Source organism: Cupressus sempervirens, chromosome 2 (assembly GCF_028749045.1).
Source record: "Cupressus sempervirens isolate cs-2001-9-10 chromosome 2, ASM2874904v1, whole genome shotgun sequence".
Classification (NCBI taxonomy): Eukaryota; Viridiplantae; Streptophyta; class Pinopsida; order Cupressales; family Cupressaceae; genus Cupressus; species Cupressus sempervirens.
This window is the reverse complement of record NC_143119.1, coordinates 686,171,471-686,185,486: the sequence shown is the minus strand read 5'-3', so window position 1 is coordinate 686,185,486 and position 14,016 is coordinate 686,171,471. Positions and strand designations below refer to the sequence as shown.

Sequence of the window (14,016 nt, the reverse complement as noted above, 5' to 3'; positions counted from 1 at the left end):
ACAAGTTAAGATTTTTGCAAGGGAGATAAGTCAAGTTGTAGGCATATGATAGTAGAATAAGAGAAAAACTTATTTCATTTTATTCTATGATAACGCCTCATTTCGAGATCATGCAAATGCATTTATAGAATGAAAAAGAGCTAATAAAGAGAGATCCAAACTTTTTAATAACATATAATATGGTAGATCTCAAGGCTAAATTGGAGATTGAGATTCAAGTAATAGAGTCTTTAAGGACTACTTGGGATAGCTCATTGGCAATAATTTCACGTATTTATAAACCATTTTTGGATAAGTGTGGCTTAAAACCTTCTACAACCTCATAGAAATTGTGATAAAAACAAGGGGAAAATGATTTATGATCAAGATCAAGGGGAAATAAAGATAGTAAGAAAAGGTATGGAGCACATCCTAAGAGGGAGTTTTTACAGATTTTGAAATTTTGAAGTTTTTTTGGGCATGACATGTTGACTATGATGAGTGTTTTTTCCACTAAAGCCAAAGTGGGAGAATGTTGAACCTAAAGGAAATCTTGATATTGTCTATTAGTGCAAAACACTTAGTCATTTTCTAGGAAATGTTGGTTGATTAACACTATGATCGAGCCACTATACATGTTGATCAAGTCTAATGTAAAGTGTACATATTCAATTCATGCCAAGCACTACTTAGTGCAAGTACACTTAAGATTCATCGAATAGTTAGTGAATGTCAAGTGATTTGAGATATATAGTATATATTGAGTTAGGCTAAGAAACTTTACAGTATAAGCCTACCAGAGTTAAGGACAAGGGAAAACATGAAGAATAATATGTGTCGAGCATAAAAAGAGTGTTAGTGCTAAGTAAAATATATATTTTTTTATTCATATTTAGTGGCACAAAAACTTATGCAAACTATTTTTGTCAAGCTAGAAGCATGTCTTACAAATTGACAAACTAATCAAGGAGTTGATTATGCGTGATAATGAAGATTAGTAATCCCTATGAATGATAATCAACGAATCAAAAAATTACAAGGACCAAATGACAAAAGGGATGGATCTAGATCATCTATCATGATCTAGAAGCTTTGCCAAATAGCTATATAAGGAGGGTTTTAGACCCAAATTAGATGTAATGAGAAGAATATATGATTTAGAGGAGTTTAGATGAATTTATTTAAGGTCAATCAAAGGTGAAAGACAAAGGCAACTGACTAGTGTAGTGAGGAGTCATTGAAGACCAATCATAGTGAGGTGATATTATATTGGATAGAGGAGATCTATTACCAACATTGAAATCCATATTGAAGGATTAGGTATTGAACATTCGAACAGGTGTTTCAAGGTTTAGATATCTTAATAAAGTAGCTTTCATAGGCCTTTTTAGATCTACTAACAAAGTACTCACATTTTTGTTAAGTAAAATACTTTAATCAAAGTAGACCTAATAGTCTTGCAAGACTTTCGCAAGTCAAGCCCCTCATAGGGTAGACCATCATAAGTGATCAAATAGTGTATCCTTAACATGCACAATTTATTGTTGTAGTAATGAAGGTTTTGTGGGTGTCATCCCCACCATAGTTTTACCTTCTCCTTGGAGAGATTCTGCAATACCAAATCTCTTTGTCAAGTGAATTATGTGTTTATGAATTTATTCATGCAATTAGATATTAGATCAAATGTTATGTTTAAGTACATGATTGCATTGATACAAGGTTAAGATATAAATCAAGGTTTATAATGGAGACAAAAAATGTGGTTCATGTTTGAAGTGTTAAAATTTCATAGATCATGATTCACCCACCCCACAAAGTATCTTACTTTCCCTATTAAATTTTCAACAATGCATTCCTCTATAAGGCTCTAGATTGATTTTCCATGAATGTCACCAATACATAAGATAGATTAATGATAAAGGATTACTAACATTACATAATATTATTTTAGTGCATTGAAATATTACACTGGAAGAAGATATTTAAAGAAGATGATCCAAACTACATAACAATAAATATCACATAATATGTTTTCATCAGCAATAATACTAACTCAATTAGAGGGATAAGTATAATGATAGCTAGATGAACTAGTTAAAGTAGGAAATAAAGTATGATAAGAAATAAATTATAAAAAAACACATAATTATAAATATTGAGTTTTTATTTAATAAAAGTGGGCATATTCTAATGAATTCCTAGCTTAGAAATATAACCTAAAATCCAAATCAATATCATTACTTAAGAAAAATAATGTCATATTCTAGAGGAGAGTTGGGTTTTGTATATTATTATTTTAAAATTTAATTTTAATTTGATTTCATGTGAATGTGTAATGTCCAAGTAAAGTTCTAAGAAGATGACAAGATTCCTAGCATAAAAATAAAGATAAAAGCTATAACCAACACAAAATGCAAATCCAAAAATGAGATGTAATAAGGAAATGAGATGTAATAAGGAACTTGTTATTAGGATTTGAAATCGAATGTGTCAATATAGTGAACTCGATATGCTAGACCTAAAGACCTTGTATTTGTCAACTAAGGGTTTTCATTTTGGATCAAATAATGGATCTAATTTTAACAAAAAAGCAGATTTCTTTATCTTAAAATCAAATTTCATCATAGTTGGAGTGAAAATTCTAAGCACTCATGTAGAATATTGATATAGTTTAAAAATTAAAAAGGGTAAGACTTTGTAACTATCTTTTTAATATGTAATTTATTTTAAATCAAGATGATAAAAGCCTTTCATTGATTTCTAAAAATGGTCTTGGTCAAGAGGTTAGTGTGTAGATATATAAATCAAAAGTCAAAGTAGCAAGAAGAATGTTACTAAAAAGGAATTACAAAGATAGTTAAATATAAATGCTTTAAATTATGTAAATGTGGAATAATCCTCATAGTCTCATTATTTTTGTAAATAGGGAAATGCCCCTATTTTTTTTGCATCTTTAGTGGATATAAGTATCATGCAAGATGGGAGGTTTTCTTGACCCCTTTCTTTTCTACAAATGCCTTTTTGAAAGAAGGAATTATGTATAAATTTTATTAACTAATGATAAAAATCTTAGCCTCAACATTTTATCAATAAATTTTTTTTTATAAAAATTGATTTTGTAGAGGATGTGCACAATTGACTTTTTAAATCTAATATATAAGTTTTTTTATTAATAGTATTATATGTCATTTCAATTTTATAAACTATTTTTTTTAAGAATAAATGAATAGAAAAATGTCCAACAATTTTTTTTATATACACACATATGGATATGCATGTATGTATGTATACATATATACCTATTATACATACACCTATATGTAGGTATATATGTACATATACAAATGTGTGTGTGTATAAATAATTTTAATTTTGTCCAAAGCTAATAATGGAATTTCCAAACTCAAACTAGTAAATTAGATACTTTATACTTTTTTTTTAAAAAATTGTTTATTGGGTACTTCCAATTCTTGATAAATATGCACTTGCTAAATAAAAGTTTGGTTGATTTATGTTGGGCTTAGTTAGAATATTGAATAAGAGAATAGAATATAATTTTGGGACAACCTAATATACTTTTAATTATAACAAATAATACAAAAATCATAAAGTCTTCTTATCAAATTATTTTGGGAACTATTGAAATAGAATTGTTATCTTATTGATCTTTGTTGGGAGAGATAGGTGAATCAAGATGTAATGGTTTTAGCATGACATGCATAATAAGTGTAACAATAAGTGAGACATCAACTACAAATACATAATAAAAAATATACTTTAGGATTGTTAATTTGCAGTTGACATAGAAAGTGTATAAGAAGATGATAAAGCGATAAAATTATGTTATATTTGTACAAAGAAATATTTTCTCAAACTATTTACAACAAGTTAAAAACTAAATAAAATGGAATTATGCACAATACTTCAAAAAAATATATGAAACGCCTATTCAATTGATTTAATTAAAACTAATAGACCTAAATAACTCTCACATTCTAGTAATGAAAATGTTTGTGATGAGAATGTAAAGAGAGATTGGAACAATCAATAATCTTGAAGGAAAAGAGTGAACAAATTGAGAAGAAGTGAGCATGAAGGATTTTGCAACATAATTCTAAAATTCTAAAACGTATTCGGTCGAGAGTGGATTGGTTTGCATGACTTCAACAATGCCTAGGTTACTATAAGATTAATGTGTCAATGCTTAATGTGTGAAAATTAAGCCCAGCCTGAGATTCTATATTCGGACCATCACTTAACCATCGTTGGCCAAGGAGCAGTCTCGTACGTAAGCTTCTTTATATGAAATTTCATGTTGTTGCTGCCTGCAACTTTCCTATTCATATTCATCATTAAAGCAGCGTGTACAATTTCATTTTATTTTGAGGAATCGAATGGATGGTTCAATCTTTACCAGACTAACTGAAGATCAGTGATATGATGTAATGACTACTTGGAGGATGGCGTGGCGTATGCAAATGTAGAATGCTTATATTTATTTAAGGTAAAATATATTCTGATCTTCGTTCTGTTGTTTTTTCTTTTGAGTATCAGGAAGGGCGAGATTCTCGTGAATCATTAAAACTCGGGAATGGAAAGACTTACGTGTACCCACTCATCTTTGAAGCTTCAAACTCTGGAAAACCTTTGAACAATTAATATCAAGTTGTGGAGTGTAATCTCAAGTCTGTGTTTTAAATCTTTATCTTTAAAATTTGGTTTCAAATACGAAAAAAAAAATAGTTGTACATTATTTTGTCATTAATGAACCCTTGTCATTGAACCTAAAACCATAACTAATGTTTTGTTTGGTCAATACTTAGGATTTAGATTGACACAAATTAGGGTTTTAAAGTTGACTGCCATGACGACAATGACGTCTATGGAGAGCAGCTGTAAGCAAACAAACCCTAGCATAGAACAAGGTTGATGGCATCTTTGTCTATAATAGGATTGTTTACTATAACATATAATGTTTGTAGATTTTACATATTATTGTACTGTGACATAAAGTGGCACAAATACCATATAATGGTTCTAGGTATCCTAAATCATTAATATTGGTGAGATCAAATTCTTCCAAATATCAAAGACATAATTGTTAGGAATGTTGGAATTTAATGTGGTGGTTGTCTTGCTCCTAGAGCCAAATGCCCACTTACCATTTGATGGATTGTAGAACGTTCAAAAAATTTATTGTCGGTAAATGAGTTTGAAAAATTAGAGGGAAAATCATTTTAGGTCAGAAGAAAAAAAAAGGGAATGATTAGATTCAATCGATGAAACAAAGAGTGAAAGCCATTTGAAGAGATTAGAAGTTGCAAAGAAAAAGAAGTGATCAGCAGATCTAGTCGTCAGAGTGCAGAGATAGAAGGAAGTTCATTTCGTGCTTGTAGATGCACGTATTTCTTCTCTAGTCATTCTATAAGTTTGTAGTTTATTGGTTTCGACCTGAGAATTAGTGATTGCTCCAGGTGTTATTGTATGTAGCCATTAGAGCTGCAAGTTTGGAGTTTAAAGTTTGAAGTTTTATTAGTTTAAAGTTTTAGGGTTATTTTAGGGTTTTCCTGGTTGAAGCCGAATGCTCCTAGATTTTGTAATATTTTAATTCAAAGTTGAATAGAAAGCAAGTAGGCATTCGTGAATCCATTGCTCTTCCCTTATTTGTTGCATTTGAGAAGATTATTGTTGAATATTTTAAGTTTTTATTCTCTGGTTTTAATAGTGAAATTATTCACGTTATAAACCTGGTCACTCGCTTGGTCTTTTCTCTACAGTTGAAGTTGAGCTCACTCAACATCCATCGGTGTCGAGTTTCCCTTTGAGTGCCAAGCTCACTTAGCACCCTCCTGCCACTTGGCTCCTTAAGGTGCCAAAGGAAAATTGTCACTCGACACCTTCACATGCTGAGCAATATTTTTTTAAAATTTGTGATTTATTTTTCACAAGGAAAGCTAGTTGTATTAGAGTAAAAAATTTACATACAACAAACTTGGATAGGTTAAGATTTCAATTATAATCAATGTGACTTTCACAGCCACTCATGTCATAGAACAAAAATGGTTACAGTCCTAACGGTCACTCATCCATCTGACAGTCACTCTTCCAATTGGCATCAACATCAGATCACTCCCTTCAGCCTCTGAAACTGCCTTCACCATAGGATCACTCCCTTCAGCCTCTTAAATTTGTACCAATTTTGTTGTACTCCTTCACCGTACTGAGATGATTTAAGTATGACAATTTTTTTGTATAGTGAGTTCACCTTCACCGTACAGTCAGACTTCACTTACATGGCTTCACTTCTAGTAAATGATTTCATACAATGAGGCTTCTATATCTGGACATGACAATCCTCCATTCAAACTATACACTCGACCAATTTTTAAAAAATTGAAAACATCATAAACTTGTTTTGAAAATTTCAACATTTGATATTGATGATTTGCATAGTTTGTAGTCGAAAACAACTAAATTTTTGATAAAAAAGTCACTAATTTTATTTTGTCTTTAGAATATTTTAAATAAAGATTAGGTTGTTCCTCCAACTCCACCTCACTGCTTAACTCAACACAAATTGGTGGATAAAACACCATTTTAATATCAAATTGGTTGAGCTTGAACAACTTTAGTATCATGTCTCACACGCAAATGGGTGGTGTACGTTAATTGGGAGAATCTGGCCGAGCAACATAGCAATTGGGTTTATTTATTAAGCCTCAATTCGTGTTGTTCTTCAATAGATCTTTTTTTTGGGGAGCTCAAAATGAAGAATTTAATAGTGTTGGCTATAGCATTAGTCATTCTGGTTCATCCTTCTCATCAGTTAACAAGCCATCAACTTTTGTTGAAATTCTTACAAAAGAGGAGGTCTGGCGTGAGGACTAGTGAAGAAATGAATGGGTGGCTCCTATTGTGACCACCAGTCACCATCGCCCAAGTTTGGGATCTCCTTTCAATTTTTTTAAAAATTTGCTAGCTATTTGCTTATTCTGTAGAGCGTATGTCAATGAAGATAGAGAATAAATCCTTCATCATTCAAAAATCTCCCTTTCCTTATAGCATGGAGCATAGTTTTGGAAGGAAATATTATGCAAAGAACAAAATCCTCCATTCTGGAAAAGCCCAATACCACAAATTTAGGAGCGCAAGTCTGAAGGAGTCACGAAAAGGATAAAATCCTTCATTCCTGGAAAATTCTGCATTCTATAAAGTGTGGAGCGCAAGCTTGAAGGAGTCATGGAAATATTTCACAAAGGATAAAATCCTTCATTCGACTAAAAGCCCACTCCAAAAAATTTTGAGCGAAGATTTAGGGATTGTAAACTTTATCTCCAATCCAAGCATAGATATGGATAGGAACACATCTATAGAGAAAATTAAAAAGGGACTAGATATCACCTTTGGTTGAGTGGTTAGGGCTAACATAAATTCAAAAGAAAAATTAGTCGAAGTAGGTTTCTATGCAATAGAAATAATGGCTTGGGCACATGCCGCATGTTACTTCAATAACGTAGATATCAAGAAGAAGTGGGAAAAGCTGAATGCAAGATCTGATATATAGTAACGACTAGATCAAGATTGCTCGATGCTCAGACAATTGAAAGACAAAATGCAAAAGGTCGCAACAAAAGTAAAATTGCACCCACTTGAAGAAATGTTTGATGCAGATGGGAATCAATCCTATAAAACACATAAGAAGAGCAGACCTTTTGAATCTCTGCACTATCCCTTCATTCTATGATCATAGCTCTCTTCTCAACCATGCACAACAATGGGAGAATGCAATGCTTGTAGAAAACCTAAGGAAAGGAAAATGATAGAGCCTAAGGAACAGGAGAAAAGCGAGGACAATTGATAAAGAATGAAAGGAGAGGATTCTATCCTGAATCCAAAATTGTGTCAAAGTGGGCAAAAATTGGAGATACAAATCTTGGCGGCCTTGATTTGAAAGATTTTAACACGAGAATTCTTGGATATAACGACTATCACCCAACACACCTGGCTACAAAAATTGTGAGAAGTGGAATTTTTGCTCCAGCTAGTTTCCCTCATTCTTCTTAGCATCCAGAGTTAATTGTGGAATGTACCAAGCACTATAGTCCTAGAGACAAAACCATCCGAGATTTTGAATGAAATATTCTTGCAGATTTTTCTTCGGCATCCATTTCTAAAGCATTTGGAATTCCTTCAAATCCAAGGATGGTCACAAAAACACAAGAGCAAGCACTGAGTATCTATACATCTGGAATCAATTTTTTTGAAGAAATAATCAACAAAAGATGGTTGAAAAAGAATAGACCGCATCATTCCAAGATTCCTAAAGAAATAGTATGATTCAACTTGCAGAGTGAATATAGTGATATGGTCATGATGTTGAGTCGCATATTTGGCATGCCTTATTCTTATAGGTTTGAAACTTGGATGTGGTATTTTCTTGAGTAGGTAATCGAGGAAGGCGACAGAATAGATTGGGCCGGTCTCATAAGTGATAACCTAAATGAGCAGTTGATGAATCTAGAGCATACAAGGAGATTTTACATGAGCTCCTATGTCATCCACATGCTAGCACAGAGGAAAAATTATGATGGACTAGGATGCAAAGGACCAATTGGAAGTAGAAGCCAACACCTCAAAGTCTATGAATGTTATTCACAGTTGCATTTGTATTGAAAGGATGATTACATGAGGGTTAATGATATATTTTCCATATGCATAGTAAGAACATTACAAAAGAGGCCACATATAAGAATGTCAATGGGTGCAATGAAGTTGATTGAGGAATATGGCACCTAGATCATTCAGTTTCTTACCTTTTCATACATCCGAGTTCAAGGATTCTCCACAGAGCCATACAAACTCCTCATGTATCCAATGGATAAGATGGTCTTGTTAGAGATTACTTGACAACTTACTACCTATGAAAAGATTCAGAAAGGGAAGAAGAAGTTATGATTGCAATTTCAAATTTCCATAGGAGAAGGGAAAATTGAGGTATGCCCATGTGTAAAAGCTACAGAGAAATCAGCACATGAGCTTCACTTCTTTCGGCTTTCGCTTTATCCAAAGAGGAATGATTTTGATCCTTAGAACAAGATCTAATCAGTAGGAGGATAAAAGTACCAACACAAGGTCCACCTTGAAGACTTTTGGGCAAATGCAGTAGAAGAGAATGAGATTAGGAAAAGATTGCATTCAAGACTACCATTGAACACCATTAGAGCATGCAACATATTCAAGGTTACTGATCAAATGGAGGAGGACCCAAACATGATGCGAAAGGGATTGAATCCCAAAATGATAGCTCAACCATTTGATTGGAAGAAGAAAGAAATTACAAATCTTGGAGCTCTTTCAAAACTAGTCTTAGATTTTACAAAGTGGTGGATCGAGCTTAAATTGGAAAAATTAGTTGCACCAACTAATGGATTCACATATAGGTTGCTTGGCCATAGGCCACTTAGGGATGAAAGATCAAGACAAATATCTGAAGGGACTATTGAAGAAAGGGGAACTCCGTTCGAAGATGTAGGAACCAAGAAAGGGAAGGAGGTACCTTGAGAAAAGTGTCCTAGGATTGAGGAAGTTATCCAGGAATCTCAAAATAAGAAACAGAAACATGGAGATGCTCCCTCTTCTCCGAGTCAAAGTCCAAGTGTCCAAAAGATAGAAACTTTTGAAAGGCAGGATGTAGGGACAAGTATAAGGAGATTTGAGCAAGAAGAGAATTTGGATAGGCCAATTCATGATAGGTTGTATATAAATGCTTATGAAAGATCCATGGGAGAAAGAGGGAGAGATCAAGATATGGCTACAAAGGAAAGTCTCACTATGATTTTAGAGCGAGAAATGATTAATTATGGAGATGGTCCACTAGAGGAAGAAAATCTAGTAGTAGTAATACATCTTCCAAGTGCTAAAGCCGTAGTTCCTCAGGTTACAATGGATAGTCAAGGAGGTGAAGAGGAGATTGAAATTTGAGTAGGTCAAAGGAAAGAACAATTGGTAATTTTGGGGGACCAAAATATACCCATTCCAGAATGGTTGAGGCAATGAATTCAATTGCGTCAACAAAGGGAGGTTGATCTAGCAATTGAATTACAAGAAATTTTTGACCGATCAAACCAATCAAAAGAACAAGGGAAAGAAAAAAGATATACTAAATTCATCAGAGGAGAATCAGGATCCAGAATCTTGTAGATTGCAACTCCCACAGTTGACAAAGGGAAAAATTAGATTGCTCTAGATGAATATCATGTTATAGAAGTAAATCTTGGTTAGGCCTCCCGAGAGAAAATATTGGAAGAATTTGATGACTCCACATAGGCTTTGAAGGATAGGCTGAGGCAAGTAGAAAAAGGGTATGAAAAGTAGAAAAGAGAAATTTGGTCCTTATTTCAATACATCAATAACTTGCCTCATCTAGTAAGAGAGGAAGGTCCATCATTTGTCCCTCCAATAGGTGTTTCCAATGAAGTGGTAGGTGATATTGATAGAATCAAGCAGATTGCTTAGGGTGCAAAGATTTGGATTGAAGGAATTCAAGAGGTAGCCTTCAAACATGTAGAAGAGTTAGTGCAAGTGCATAATAGGATATTGGCTGCAATGTCTAGGATCCAGTGCATGGAGGAATCATGGGTGGATGAGCATATTTACCAAGAAGAGGTGATTGCCAACATTTAGAATCTGATGGATACACCAAAGCAAGAATTGATTAACGGTTGAGTTATCAGCGAGGGGGATGTCTATGATTTTATTCGATGGTATAGTTCAATGATCATGGCTAAGGAAATGTTTGAGAGCTTTACCAGGGGATCCAGTCGATGGAAAAAGATTGTTGATAATATCAAGCAAGGAATATCAAATAGAGTTGAATCCTTGTTATCACAAAGATTGCGGGAAGAAGAAATGACAACTAATAATCTGAAAGTGAAGTTAGAGGAATTCTTTCAGCTAAATGTATATGTAGGAGACGATTTTGAGAACTTCTCCATCTTCTCAAATACCATGCACACGACTTAAGACTTACTACCAGATTGGGATGAAATCTTGGGAAAAGAAGAAAGAGCAATTGCAGTTCTAGAATTCAAGCAAGAATTTGCACCAAGCATTAGTACAGAGGAGTTGGAAACAATGTTAGATTGATTTCGATCTTTCAGGCGAAAAAATCAAGGATAGATGCATTAAATGCATAGTGGGTATGCATAGGGATCATTTATTACACCCCACTCCTTCTTAAATGAGAATTCATAAAGGGCATTTATTACCCACTATAGTAGTGGATTGCTTATGGAATTAATGTAGATTCCTTTCAATTTCCCTAACGCTAATTAGGGCTGATGTGGCATGATCTTGGCCATTGGTTATTGTGATCATTCGAGCCACCCATAGTAATCGAGGTCCTATATAAAGGCCTCATTTCTCATTTGTAAGGGGTGATTTTTATGAGATTGTTGCTATGAGTTACAAAGATAATAAAGTTTTCATTGGAGTTTGGTGAATACTTGACGTATCTTAGTTCTTTCTTGCTTTCCTAAATTTCTTCATTTAGATCAAGTTTAGCATAGTCAATGTGTGGTGATTATAATGGAGAATATGATGGTGTATTGATGAACTCCTTTGGTTCATACTTTTGACATTTTAGTGATTCTAATTCATTGTGTAAATTTAGCCCGAACCCCTTTCATGCATATGGTCAACTTCTATCATTTGTATACATTTTTCTTTATGATGGTGTATGCGGTGATATGAAAATCTTTGGCATAACCCTTGAAGATTGCACTAGTTCATGCTTAGTTGTAGTATAACTTGGCGAAGCAGAATTCATTAAATTAAGGAATTTGTCCACTAGAATACTCTTTTTTGTTATCACTACCCTTAGAATTAGAATAGAATTCCTTAACCCCATCCTATTGAATTTCTGCATATTCTGCGAAAATTTTCAAAAAGCACTTCATTGAAAAAGCTTAAAATAGCTCCCACATCTAGTATGGCTTGAAATGAATATGAATAAACATGTAAGGTCCCTTGTGATCATCAAAAAATAACATCAACCACCAATCTTATCCATAGTCAAGACCTGACATTAAAGGAACCTTGAAGTCATTGTATGATCTTCTAGCAATCTTAGCATACACAAGACTTTATTCAAGAGAGAATAAGATATTTCTTTATTTTTTTCTACTATTTGGTGAGTCATAAAACATGCATCAATAGAAATTGGCACTAGAAGGAGGGCTTGACTAAAAGATTTCATAGTTGTTTCACATACTGGAGAACATTAATTCATCCTCATTTGAGATACATCGAAGGTCCTTGAGATTCACCCTAGGAGCACACGAATTATAAGAGTTGAGTGTTTATCCAAAGCCTAGGTGAAGAAATAAAGAAGCGTCTATGAGCCAGAATTCACCAAGTGTAGCTAATCTCACAAGGATATTCCAAACTCCATCACCTCAACATCAAGCACAAGGATCAATCCAAGGAGGAGTTCCACCAAGAGCTACACAAATTCAACAGTTATTTGTGCAAACACCTATACAAGTTGTTTCACCTGCAACTATCCAACAACAAGCTCTAGCAATGGCCCAACAATCGCATCCGCAGAATGCATCACCCCTTGCAACATTTGCAGCATACAATAATATGCCAAAGAATCCTGAACACTTTTTTTCAAAATTATTTGTGAATGATTTGAACTGCACTTTTGATGAACACACTAAAATCAAGAATAGAAATTTGCAAGATGAGGATGTTGCATGTAGACTATTCCCTTATTCATTAGGTGAGGAACCATTTTACTAGTATATCAACCTACCTTTAAATTCAATACAAACTTGGCAACAATTGAAGGATGCATTCCTCAGGAAGTTCAGATTGTCTATCACCCCTATAGAATTGTATAGGCAGTTTATCGAGATAAGGAGACAAGAATGTGAATCAATTGGTGCTTTTAATAATCAATTTCAAAGGGCTTATTCAAGATTGTGTGATCCATATCGCATAGGAGATGATGCAACATGACCTATCTACTATGCAGCCTTAGACTGTTTCACATCTATGTTTGTTCAAAAAACTCATCTGGCTACTGCAAGTTTGATCGAAGCATATGTTGAGGCGGAGAAAGTTAGTTTACAATCATTGGCAACTATGAATGGAGCACCTAGCTATTTTGGAAATGCAAATGTATTAAGTCAAGGAGCTTTGAATTATGCTCTGACTATGAATCTAGTTCCTGTTCCTCCAAGCCAGTTGGTGTTGCACCCTGGAGCACCTATGTCACTGGCAATGCCCACATAGCCAATTTTCTCAAGAAAATGACAAATTCTACAAGGACCCAAGAGGAAAAAGATGAGATGAGAGATTTGATTGAACAAATGAAAAAGTTGTCCACTAAGGTGACTTACCTTAGAAATCAAAATAATCAGTTGCAAAATGCACAAAGGAATTATTAGTCATATCAAGGTAGCAACCAAGGTTATCAAGGGAATCCCCCTCCACATCACGATGGTAATCAAGGACACAATCAAGGATTCAATGAAGGTAATCAAGGATATCCTAATAATAACCAAGGTCATCAAAGAAGATCATGGAACACTAATCCAAATAATGGGGGTGTACCATCACGATTGGATAATCCTCCATCTGAGAATCACCCAGCTAATAAAGTTTTCTTAGTAGAAGCTGCACTATTAGGATGGTGTAGATTACATGAGACTAGTCAACATTCTGAATTATAGTGTCACAAATTTCAAAGAGCAGTAGATATTTTCAAGGGAGAAGTCAGGAACACTACCACATCTGAGAATCCTCCTCCTATGGGATATGAGATGGTACCCTCACCAAGATATGACCAAGCATTGGCTTTTGATGATTTTAAGTTTTCTCCTCCTAATTCTAAGGATTACATGCCAATACAAGCTAATCAAAAATTCCCACCAGCTTCAGCAAATGGTCCTATAGAGATGCCACATTATCAAGTCCCACTAGAAAATCAACCTCCACCAGTATCCCCAAATGAATCACTATATAAGGATG

At 34.0% G+C, this 14,016-nt stretch overlaps 1 pseudogene; it reads left to right on the top strand.

Annotated features, from left to right (window-relative positions):
* Positions 1-6,745: 6,745 nt before the first annotated feature.
* The window catches only part of LOC149575239 (serine carboxypeptidase II-3-like), a 64,156-nt pseudogene continuing 56,885 nt past the window's right edge, over positions 6,746-14,016 (top strand).